We start from the raw sequence: 13,315 nt of genomic DNA, 5'->3' as shown, positions 1-13,315 counted from the left end.
TTATTGACTATTCTAAAGCCTTTGACTGTGTGGACCATAACAAATTGTGGCAAGTCCTTAGTGGTATGGGGATACCAAGTCATCTTGTATGCCTCCTGAAGAATCTGTATAACGACCAAGTAGCAACAGTAAGAACAGACCACGGAACAACGGACTGGTTTAAGATTGGGAAAGGAGTACGGCAGGGCTGTATACTCTCACCGTACCTATTCAACTTGTATGCAGAACACATCATGCGACAAGCTGGCCTTGAGGAATCCAAGGCTGGAGTTAAAATCTCTGGAAGAAATATTAACAATCTCAGATATGCAGATGATACCACTTTGATGGCTGAAAGTGAAGAGGAACTGAGGAGCCTTATGATGAAGGTGAAAGAAGAAAGTGCAAAAGCTGGCTTGCAGCTAAACCTCAAAAAAACCAAGATTATGGCAACCAGCTTGATTGATAACTGGCAAATAGAGGGAGAAAATGTAGAAGCAGTGAAAGACTTTGTATTCCTAGGCGCAAAGATTACTGCAGATGCTGACTGCAGTCAGGAAATCAGAAGACGCTTAATCCTTGGAAGAAGAGCAATGACAAATCTCGATAAAATAGTTAAGAGCAGAGACATCACACTGACAACAAAGGCCCGCATAGTTAAAGCAATGGTGTTCCCTGTAGTAACATATGGCTGCGAGAGCTGGACCATAAGGAAGGCTGAGCGAAGGAAGATCGATGCTTTTGAACTGTGGTGTTGGAGGAAAATTCTGAGAGTGCCTTGGACTGCAAGAAGATCCAACCAGTCCATCCTCCAGGAAATAAAGCCAGACTGCTCACTTGAGGGAATGATATTAAAGGCAAAACTGAAATACTTTGGCCACATCATGAGAAGACAGGACACCCTGGAGAAGATGCTGATGCTAGGGAGAGTGGAAGGCAAAAGGAAGAGGGGCCGACCAAGGGCAAGATGGATGGATGATATTCTAGAGGTGACGGACCCGTCCCTGGGGGAGCTGGGGGTGTTGACGACCGACAGGAAGCTCTGGCGTGGGCTGGTCCATGAAGTCACGAAGAGTCGGAAGCGACTAAACGAATAAACAACAAAGCAATGTAGAGATGCTAATAACAATGTGGAAAAATCAGAATTTAGTTTATTTCCATGTATTATGATGAACTTTTCCTTCCCTTCCATGGAAAATGAAGGCCTGGCAAGTCTGCAGAGAAAGAGAGAAAAAAACCACCAAGTTTTACTGTTCTTTTTTTGACTGCAACAAAGAAAACAGATGGACAAAATGATGTATTTAGATTTCTTAACGCACACCTTGATTTAGATTATCAAGCTTTTATCCAGAGATCTGTACAGAAGGATGTAGAGAGATATAAAAACTGATTCCAATACAGAATTATGGTACAACACAGTTTTATTTTCATATGACACCCATTAATATAGCAAAGTTCTAGAGTTTGATGGTAAGTTTAAATCTGCAATAAACAGCTAATTCTAAAATACAGCTCTCAAATATACATGCAAATAAGAAAGCCAGAATTTAATGGGGCAGAGTTGTATTAGGCTGAGGTTCAGGAGTGCACGTGTTGCTTTGATCAGTGGGTCTTGGTTGATTTGCCCACTTGTTGGTGGCCTCTCTTGGCTCCTTTTTGCCCACTGGGTTTGAAACCTCTGGAGGAGTTCCTCATTCTCTATTTTTAAATTTATAAATTTCTACCAAGTGGTGTGCAGAGGAGAGTTTCATATGTCTCCACATCTGTCAAGTCTTCACATCTATCAGGTGTTGTGATCTTTTCTTGATTCTGGCCAGCAGACAGGCATCTCCCCATGTACTCTTCAGCCAGCTGAAGATAACTCATTACGTACAGTCATTATAAACTTGTCAAAAAAGCATCTAAATGAAGATACCTCAACCTGTCAAGGATCAGTCATTGCAAAATATTTCAACCTTAAACATATCAAAAATGGAGGTATGCATGCCTCTAAGCTGATCAAAGGCAGATAAACACCAGCTGTCAGTGCAAAATATTGCTAATTTCTTCATCACTGCATGAAAAGCAGGTTTAAATGAAAAGCAGTTTCTGACACACAGCTGCCATCACTGATGAATGTGTCCAATTTAATAATATATTATTTTGCTCAGAAGGCGTGGCAAAAATTGAGGGGTTGTCACTGGGAGGTGAAATCTTCAGTAACCATGACAATGTGGCATATTATAACTTTTTTTAGTGTAAGCAACCGAAGGGGGGCAGGGGGATGAGATTTGTTTGCTTTTTCCCTTCTACTTCTCCCTTGATTCTTCTGGATGTTCTAAAGGTTCTCTTCCTCTTGATTGGTAATCCTGATACAGGTTGTGCTTATATGCTGTCAGTCATCTCATCAAAGCTCCCCTGAAGAGAGACAGAGCCTATTAGATTGGCCCACCCCAGGCAACTTATAGACCTTGGGGGGTTTCAGGGGAAGCTTGGGGGCTTCCCTGAGGATCTGCTGGGCAGGTCAGCCAAGATTTAGCTGCAACTTGGAATGGGTAGGGAGTGGAGGCCTGGACCACATTGTCCCTATATGGCCTCTCCCCATGCATCAATCCTGGGTTACTCCTTGGTTTTCCAAGGAGCTCCAGCAGATTAAGCACCAGAAGAGACACCCAGAGGACCACTGAACAAAGATGAACAAATGTATTCTTTCACATATGAGAACTTTTGACTTTGGGGTTAATGTCACTTTCAATAATGGATAATACAATCCTCATACTCTGCTTGGGGAGAAGTCTGGTCTCTTGGGATGAAAAGGGACCAATAAATGTACTACAAGCTGCTAACTCATTTTCTGAACTTGATTCACTTCAGGGATAAGATCTTTTTATGCCGACTTTGAGTTCATGGGAAACTTTTATGGCCCAGATATAAACTTCAGAGTAGAGAGGGTTTATAATGGAAAACCACAGCATATCTGAAGGATCACTCTGAGCAATACTATCATGTAATTTACAGTCACTGAGCTAGAGTGTTCCTGGAATCATATCCAATATTAGAGGGCTCTTTTCTCAAAGGATACATGCTGGGAAGGGGAGAATAGCACAGATGACACAAATACAAGCATACAGCATCATGTTTTCTTTACAGGGGGCACAGGACACATTGACAGTGGAAATAATAAATGAAACCTTTACCAGCTGCCACTGGATTCACAAGTAATGGCTGTGCTAAGAAATATCTTGTCATAATTCAGTGTAGCGTGCCATCTTTCCTACTAGTCAAATTTTGTGGTGATAGTCCTTACCCTGGTCACCTCCCTGAAAAGCATCCCAAAGTTGCCATTGGTATAAAATGCAGCAGTTACGCTGATAACCCAGACAGAGCATAAGGATCATATAATAGCTCTACTGAAAGATTTGCAGGGACTGCCAACTGCTTTGTGACACAAGTTAAAGGGTTGATCCTGTTCTTTAACAGCCAAAAATGCTTAGCATCTTATGTCTCCCTCATTATGAACTTGTCCAGCTGTTAACCTCCATTCTTTCTGAAGATACTTTCACTGCACTGGCATCTACAGAAGCTTTCAAAATAGTGAAACGAAAGAACACTATCAGGTAAGCACCGCCTCTTTCAAACATGGGCATGACATCACAGCGCACATACGGTATAAAAGGAGTGAGGGTTGCACGGCAACACTTTTTTCAGTCTGCCCCACCCTCACTCACCCCTCAGAGATGCTGCTGCTCTGTTGCCAGATGCCTGTCTTCCTGATATATAGACGAGGGCCTTCTCTTATATTGCCTCCAGATGATGAAAGACACTCCCATGGGAACTGAACTTAGCCCTATCTCTCAGTGTTTAGAAAATTTACCAAAGAAACCTCCTTTCTTTTACTGAATTTATTAACTGTTAAAGGACTTGACCTATTTTATTGGTAATTTTAATTTCAATCTGTGTGATTTGTATGCAAAAAACCTTTGACTTTTGTTTTTACAGTTTTAACATTTCATTAAGTGCTTGCCAGAGTAAAAAAGCAGGTAAATGGAAATAGAAGTAAATGGAAATAGAAGTATAAAATACATTAAGGGTTCTCAGGATCTATCAAGTTCCTATTGCAATGTAGATTATCAATTTTAAAAAATTAATTTGGGAAATAATGTAGTACTAATGTAGTCCTATCCAATGCCCCGTTCTCAAAGCTTGTGGAGTGGCCAGGGTTGTTCACACAGTATGGTCAAAAAGGACAAGATGGAGGCCACAATGGTGTGATTGAAGCTCCGCCCATTTTAATGTCCATTGAACATGCAACACACATAAAAAACAGGCAGATCTTTACATCGCTGGGGCCACCATCCTGACTTTTTTTTGCTGCTGCGGACACTCCTGGGAGCAGCAGTTTAATAACATCCCCCATTCAGATCACCACTGTGTATGTTAGAAGTAGCCTCTGAAACAGTACCTTATATTCTGTTGCATTGTTCCACTATATGGCACTCTTCATTGTTATATCCACTCCTGGTTAGGTATGTGGGCTGGATTATACCAGCAGACACCTTTACTGAAATCTCTAAGAAATTTACTGATTGCTGCTCCATTGCAATTGCCTTTGGAAGACAATGGATTTAAAGTTGCTCTGGCTTGGAGCAGCTGACCACCATATTTAGGACACCAAATGGTAACTCTTCTAACGTCAGCTATTACCTCACAGTTTAATACAGTGTCGCGCTCGTTTCTCTCCCTCTCGCTACACATAAACAAACACACATCTTACCTGTTTTATCTTATTCTCCCTCTCTGGATAGAGAGAGAGATGAGAGAGAGAGATTTACAAGTATTATATCTCTCCTTTCCCAGAAGCTCAGGGAAGTGTGTGAAATCTTGCTCCTTCAATTTTACTCCCCTAGAAAGAACCTTGTAAGGTAGGTTGGGCTGTGAAACACTGACTTGCTCCAAATCATTTAATGTGCTTTCACAACTGACAGTGGACTTGCATTTGGGTCTCCCAGTCCTAGACTTAGATTCCAACCACTACACCACATTATTTATTTGGTTGTATTCACAGAAACACAGAGGTCAAAGTGACCTAAGAGGTCAACTAGTCCAATCCCCTGCTGGAGCATCTCTTACTGATGACCATCTAGTCTTTTCTTCACTTATATTCCATACATTCCCAATCAACAGGAAGTCCTCATTCATGTTTCATGTTTTGAAATCATGCACCAAATTAATTGTATTTTAATAGTAAATATGCTCTATGGGCAGTTGTCAAATGTCATGTATGCATTTGTGTGGTCACATCGAGGAAATAGAAAATCACTACAGGGTTCCAAAATTGGTGGGGGCATGATAGAGACTTTGTCATTGTGTTCACCATTTCCTCCTGTCAGGACCAGGCCTGCCTCTGGCTCGGATTCAGTTTAATTTTCCGAGTCAGAGGAGGAATTAGAAACTTATCATGCTGGAATTGGAGAAACAAAACTCAGCATGACTCAGCAGAGCGGGAAGAATTTTCGACACTGATTGGGCGAGATCCAGACGGGAATTTGAAAACGCCAATCATTGTGTGCCAAAGACGGGCTGAAAAGCACGCAAAGGAGAAGGCAGCCCAATTGTCTGCAGGAGACTCCAAGCAAGCCAAGGAATGGGATAAATGGCAGCAGCGCAGACAGCGTGCTGCCGGAGACAACCAATCCTCTAGACCTGCAGATCCGGAAGAAGACTCCCTACCGACTTCAGAAGAAGTCTCTGTGATCAAAGAGGAAGCACCAGACTTGAATCCTGAGGAAGGGATCTTTGCACCCACTGCATTTGAGGAACCAGCGTTGCCCGAGCCTGGCATCCAGTGTCTTGCCTCCAGCTTCGAGAGAACACGTTACTCTCAGCAGCTGCCTGTCAGCGGTTTACTGCAACCATTCTCTGCAAACCCCTGTGAATTTGGGGGGTTGTTGCTTGCCTTGCTCAGGATCTGAGTCCGTGGCGCACACGGTGCTTCCAGCCGAGTCCAGCCTAGTTCCGAGTTCCAAGCCCTGTTCCAAGCCTCCTGCCCAGTGAATCCAATCTAGTCCAGGGCTTCCAGCCGAGTTAAACCGAATCCGAGTTCCAAGCCTTGTTCCAGGTCTCCTGTCCAGTGAATCCAGTTCAGTCTGGAGTTTCCAGCCACATCAAGTCAAGTTCTGAGTTCGAGGCCTTGTTCCAGGTCTCCTGTCCAGTGGATCCAGTCCAGTCCGGTAATTCCAGCTGAGTCCAGCCTTGCTCTGAGTTCAAGTCCTGCACCCAAGATTACACATATTTCAGTTTCCTGATCATGGCCTTGCATCCAGATCCATTGAGCCAGCCATCCTGTCATGAGTAAGGATGGCGAGCAGGGGGCTCCCATCCAGACTGTCAAGCGCATGCGTAGCACTGAGGAATTGTTCAGCCATTCAAAGAGACACAGATCGGGACCGCCTTAACCCTTGGGGGTTATATGTCTGGGTTTTTCCCACGCTTCTTCAGTTTGTTAGGATTCCTGTTAAGTACTAGCAATAAATATTAGAGACCAGTTCCTTGTCTCAGTGTGTTTCCTGGCTGTTAGGACATATCCCATGTCATGTTGTTCCACGTTTATTCCACTTCGAGATCTGCTCTCTCCAGTCCTCGTTTTCCATTGGGATCCAGTCTCACTCCCAGATAATACCTAGTGCTGCCTTGCTATATTGTTTAGCGTTGATTACTCCAGTCTCCTTACTCCAAGGACTTATTGATTATAAATAGTTCTTAATAAATAGTTTTATTGAGAACTGGGTTGTTGCATGGTCTGAATAGGACACCTCCTTTCCCAAAGTTTCATAGCACTTGAAGAACCTGCACAACCAACTTTACAAATTAAGATAGACTATAGGAGAAATCTAACTGCCTTCAAATGTTTAATGTTACCATCAGGTTCCAAAGCCACAATGTCCAGCTTTGTTAAGGTTGGTTTCTACCACATCAGACTTCTTTCCCCTTGCCTTTCCTCCTCCACTTTTCAGCCAGCTTAATATGAGATTTGGCTATTTAACTACAGCTCTTCATAATGTCCAAATGAGAAATGGCATGATATGCACATTTAAAGAGCATTATATTTAAGCTTCTATTCAAGAATTTCCAAAACCCTGATTACCTAGGGTAGTTTGCACTTGTGATGGCAAAGCCAGCTTTGGAGACTTATTTTGGACCCTCTCTTACTGTCTTTCTGCAACTCCAGATGTTAGCAATGAAATCTGGTGTCATATCAACTTGTTTAAAAAAAAAAAGAAAATTGCTTAGAAGTTTTTAATATGCACACTCAAATACGCTTTAAAGAAACAAGCAAAACTTAAGGGTTTTTTAAGCTTGCACAACTATTAGCAGAGGTTGTTGCATTTTTTAATTGGAAAAAAAGCTGTTCCCAGGCCTTAATGGGGAATGTTTCTGGATATTTTTGCTTCTGGATATTCCAACTTCTGAGAAACATGAAAACCTGTGCACGAGACTTTGAGACAGATGATGCTATGCATAATGGGCAGAAAATGATCCATTGGGGAACGAATAGTACTATGAACATTTGGACAATTTATCATTAATTGTGAATCAGACTTTAGCATTTTTTCTGAATGAGTTGCTTGGCAGAAAAGGGCAGCAGTAGATGAAGCATGCAGTCCTGATCCAGCCTGTGAACTTCCCACTTGGGGACAACTATTATGAATAGTGTATATCTCTTACTACTAATAAATGCTGTTCAGGAGATTCCAAAGCACCCTCAGCTTGCAAATATGATCTTGCCTGAAAAGGAACTAGGAATCCAGCCTCAGGCAAGAAGTTCTAGTACATCTTAGAATATCAGTGATGTATGGCTTTAGCTCCCTTCTTTTTGCCTACCTGAAAACCCAGCAAGACAGATAATTCTTGCAATTATCTGTGTGCATAATTTTATTGGCCCATAAGATATACAATATGTTCTCAATAATCCTTAAACCAATGAGGTCCATGTGATGCCTGTAAGTGATGAACACTTTCTACCCAAGCTCCCTGTCCTAACAGCCAGGAACCACGCTGAGACGAGGAATAGGTCTCTAGTGTTTTATTACTGCTACATTAGACAGAAAATCCCAACAAACTGAAGAAGCGTGGGAAAAACCCAGACAGATAAACCCCAAAAGTCAAGGCAGGTCTGTTCTGTGTCTCTTTGAATGGCTTCTCAACTCCTCACTGCTACGCATGTGTTTTCCCCCCTGGATAGGGGCCCCCTCCTGCTCACCATCAGTGCTCATGACACTCCCTACCCAATCAGAATTTTTTTTTAATTCTTAATTTTAAAAAAATTGAAAAGCTAGCATGCTGCAGAGCAAAGGACCAAGCCGTAGCAATAGTTTCTATTTTCAAAAATGTCCCTGGGGTCCATAGGAAACCTTAGAAACTAAACATGGTACATAGATCTAGCCTGGTGCTTCTTTGGAAGAGTGCCTGCTGCCCAGAAAAACAATGTAGGTAAGCTGGGATCCTTCAGAACATCCATGAACAACTTCTCCAATCAGGTGGATTTTTTTGTGACTGGTCATGCCCAACAGGGCAGCCAATTTGTGAATATGCAATTCTCCTTGTGGCAGCCATTGTGTGAGAACTTCCGAGACATCTGCTCAAGTTTCTACGTAAGTATATCAAACTCAAAATATTTATTTTATTTGTCATATTTTTTATCACAGCCCATCTCCCTCTCACGGGGGACTCCGGGCGGCTCACAATAAGACAGTTTAAAATTTGATAAAATCATAGTAATATCACTAATCAATAAATAAATATAAAATGTAATGAGATCCAAGTAATGGCAGATCTAATACCACCCAGAAGGGAGCAAGACCAGCCTCAGCAGGACTAGGGAGCCAACCAACCCCAGGCGTGGCTCTTCCTCTCCCCACTCCAGGCATGGTGACAAAGCCAGGTCTTCAATCATTTCCTGAAGTCCAAAAGAGAGGAGGCTAGGCTCGCTTCTGGGGGAAGGGTGTTCCAAAGGGCGGGAGCTGCTGCAGAGAAGGCCCGCCTCCTGGACCCCGCCAGATGGAATTCTCGTGCAGACGGGGTCCGTAGCATGCCCACATGCCTGACCGGGTGGGGTGGGTCGACGTCATAGGGATGAGACGGTCCCTCAAGTAGCCTGGTCCCATGCCATGTAGGGCTTTAAAGGTGATAACCAACACCTGAATTGGACAAGGAAGCAAACTGGCACCCAATGCAGCTCACGCAGCAACAGAGTAATCTGTGCTGATCTTGAAGCACCCAAAATTGCCCGTGCAGCTGCATTTTGGACCAGCTGTAGCTTCTGGATACTCTTCAAGGGTAGCCCCATGTAGAGCGCATTACAGTAGTCTACTTTTGTCTACTTTTACCTTAAAGCAATGATATAACATTGCCCATCATTATTTGTCCTGCATTATACAGTAACTATGGGCAAGGATGTAGACTGTCAGATAGGGCTCAAATAAAGTTGAACTTTATGTTCTGAGCTAAGCTTTGTATTTATGTAATAAATAAATTGGGGATTTTATTTCCAGTACCAGGTTCATGACTGAGATTTTACTCTTCAACTCATAGTCTCAGCTTAATGCTATAAATCTTGGTTTATATTTTACTAACTGTAGCGGCAACACAGAAGATCATGGTATTTTGAGGAGTTTAAGTGACATATTTTGATTTTTCTCCTTCACACAAAGAAGTTTAGAGTTTATTTTGAGTTATAGTAATGTTTAGCTGACTTGTATTTTATTTCTGTTTGAAATGTGGGGGAGAAGAGAAAACCCCAAGATTGTTTTTGTTAAGCACTAGCTTGTCCGTATAGCTTTCCAGGCTCTTGGATTAAACAGGTGTCCAGACGCCAGGAACTATCCAGTCAAGGTTGGATCCTGCAGTCTCAGTGCCATGGAAACAGGGCCATGAGGTTTTAGGGCCAGACTTTGATAAAAACCTGAGGATTGCCTCTGGAGGTTGGGAGCCTGTGCACAGACCTGTGCACTGGGTGCTGTGGAAATTGAGCCGCCCTGGGGTCTCTCTGCTGCCTTTATTAGGGGCTCCTGACAGCCTAGGGGAGATAAGGTGTCACCTTGCTTGGCATGTTATGATTTTTCTTTCTTTATACTATGCTGTTTATGCTTCTGTTTAATCTGCCTAAACTGTGTTTCTGTTTAAATCTGTTTGCTTGAGTTTATAATAAAACTATTCACTGGCGTGCTTATTGTCTCTGCGTCTAAAAGAACCAATTGTCTGAGCACCTGATCACTGCTCGGACACTTGGCAGAACACTAACTAGTTCTTTGTCTTTTGCCCCCTTGTAGCCAGCAGTAACATTTCACAATTTCAGGTCGAAAAATACCAATAAAGGCTACAAACATGACTGCAACAAAGCAATTTCTGTGGATAAACATTTATAAAAAATGTGAGGTGTTCTTGCATTAGTCACTTCATTAGCCGACTTCATTAGCAGTACAAAAACATTTCTGTAAATAAGAGGCTGAAGGGTAATGACACCAGAGGCAAAGAATTAACAGATTAACCAACTCATTTGGTAACCAAATGAAGTTGCATACAACCAGTTGAGAAGGATGAGGTCCTTCCTGCCTAGGTTCTGCTTAGTAAATTAGAACAGTTTTAGGCGAGGAGCAACATCTGTACTTGCATTGCTCACTTTGGTACTTCTGTCAAGCATCTTCTGAACGTCTATAGCTGAATGATAATGGCACAGTCTAATACACCTGAGTGCTTTGTCGCCCAGTTCTGTGGCCATCTGTATAAGGGAAGAGTGGTCCTGCTGTTCTTCCACTACACACCTAAAGGCGTGTGTAAAATAAGAGCTCCACACAAAGCCCATTCAGACAATACTGTAGCCCATTTGGGCATCTCTCGCACATAATATTCCATATAAAACAAGTTTTTCCACATTAGTGGCTTCAGACGTGTTGAAGTTAAAATTCCATTGTCCTGTGCCAGAAGAGCAATGGTGGTGCTAGCTAGGGATTATGAGAGTTGAACACACCCGGAGATCAACAAGTTAGGAAGTACTAATAGATTTTTCACTTATCTACAGATGTGGTACATACAGTATATAAAGAAAATAATGCAAGAGACTCTCCTGAACTAGAATCATTCAGTTTCTCATGCACACCTCTTTCCTTTTAGATTTCATTTGTATGAATAAGAAACAAAATATTGTGGAGTAAAGGGATGAAATTTACACTGAAGTATAATTTGAAAGAATTTTTTTATAAAATGATGTATCATTGGTATTGTAACACCTGATAAATTGTCAGAGATGTATAAGGGAGTGTCAAATATATACTGGAAATGCAATCAGTGTAAAGGTATTTTTTACCATCTTTGGTGGTCCTGGAAGAAAGCCAAGAAATATTGGGATCAGATATGTATTTTAATTCAGAGAATTCTCAAAGTGGATGTACAATTGAAACCAGAGGTTTTCCTTCTAGGTCTGATGGATAAACAGATTAAAAGAAAATGGGCCTTTGTTTTTATATATGATAACAGCAGTGAGACTTTTGTATGCACAGAGGTGGAAAGACTTACAAATACCTACAATGGAAGAATGGATGGTAAAGTTAATGGGATCGGCTGAAATGGAGAAATTAACTACTTTGATTAAAGAAAAGACTTTGTCTAGCTTTGTTTCTGCTTGGAAATCACTTTTGCACTTTTTGCTTAAAACTAAAAGAAATGAAACTTTGATTTTGGGATTTGATGATTAGAGTTGTATGTGACTATAGAAATATTGTGTTCTATAGTTAATTTTAGAGTAAGAGGTTAATGTTTTCTATATTTGTAACTGTACCAAAGAAAGTTGGAAGTCACTCTTTTTCTATTTTTTATTTATTTTTATTTTTCCTTTCTGCACTCCTAATCTCCCTTTTTTCTTGATCTTTTCTTTTTCTAATTTTTCTTTTTTTTTGTTTCCTTATATTTGATCTTCTTTTTGAAACTTAATAAAGTTATAATAAAAAAATAAGATTCAAAATCTGGGCAATCATTTCACTGTGCCACCAGAACATCCCAGCACTGGCTGTGGAGATGGCTCCAATATTCATGTCTTTTCATGATATTAGAAAATGTGTTTGTACTTCAGAAGCTTATGCTATTTCCAGTGTCACAGAGATGCCCAGATAATTCAGCCATCCTGCAGGGATGTCCTTTTGCAGCAACATCCCCAAGGAGTTCATTAGCTCATACACTCATCATTGAAGTTTATTTCCCACTTGCAGACAGGCAGAAAAGATAATAATAGATTGACCATCTTGGACAGCAGAAAGCACAGTAGTGTAGTTGTGTTCTTGACTGGATCAGTAAATATCTCTGCATTTCTCAGATAGATAAGTAGGTAACAGTAGATAAAACAATGATATGTTTATCAGAGTGGCAACAAATCCATTTGTATCTAACCTCATGTTTGCAAACTGTGTGCTTCATAGGAAGTGTCTTTTAACCCAAGATAGCCATGAAATGGGTTGTCATTTCACATGTCACATGAAACTTGTTAGCTTACTAGATACTAGTTCTATTCTGAATTATCCTTAATGCAGGATGCATAAATGGGAATTATATGTGTGAACTGGATGTAGGTAAGCCCTTAGTTGGGCTAAGATAGGATGAGATACCTAGCCTTGCACTTTCAATACCTGTTGGCTGTAAATTTGGGCAACTGTAGTCCCAGTTCATCTAAAGGGCACCTAATTGGGAAAAGTAAGTGTTGGCATATTGGGATTCATACTGGCATTCATACTGTGAAATGTTGACCTAATGTGTTGATTTCACTGTATAAAACCTGTGACTTGGTGCAATCAGCACAATAATGAAGAACATTTTTCACAGATACTATTTTGTCTTAAAAGAGGACATAAATAGGCAGAGGTCTCTTACTCTGAATAACATTTTAAAATGCAAATTTGTCAGTGTCCTCCTGAGAATTAATGCACTGACTGATAAGGTAAAGTCCTCAATTTTGCAAATTACAGCTCTTGGTGTATAATGCCCCAGGAGATAAGTTCTGAATAGAAAACTGGATTAAACTTTTCCACATCATAGAACTACCTTCGAACACAGCCCTATTCCATCGTAAGTGGACTTCCCAAGAGAGGATCAAGTCTGGGTGCTTTGAGTACCAGGAGGATACATTATTTTAAGAACCACAAAATTGCTTGGGGTCCTTCTACTCCATAGAATTCACTACACTGAATGTGGGAGCCTAACAGGTGTGCATCACTGACATAGTTCTTTTGCTTTTAAAGCTGTACTTATTAGATTTATCACTAACAATTATGAGTAGCATTATTATCCATACCGAAGGTAGCACATTTGCACT

At 41.2% G+C, this 13,315-nt stretch overlaps 1 long non-coding RNA gene across 1 annotated transcript in view; it reads left to right on the top strand.

The window, feature by feature from the left end:
• The window catches only part of LOC134487188 (uncharacterized), a 732,234-nt gene that overhangs the window by 546,750 nt on the left and 172,169 nt on the right, over positions 1 to 13,315 (top strand). The window lies entirely within an intron of this gene.

The sequence above is a fragment of the Candoia aspera genome, chromosome 1 (assembly GCF_035149785.1).
Source record: "Candoia aspera isolate rCanAsp1 chromosome 1, rCanAsp1.hap2, whole genome shotgun sequence".
Classification (NCBI taxonomy): domain Eukaryota; kingdom Metazoa; phylum Chordata; class Lepidosauria; order Squamata; family Boidae; genus Candoia; species Candoia aspera.
This window is presented reverse-complemented; position numbering and strand designations above follow the sequence as displayed.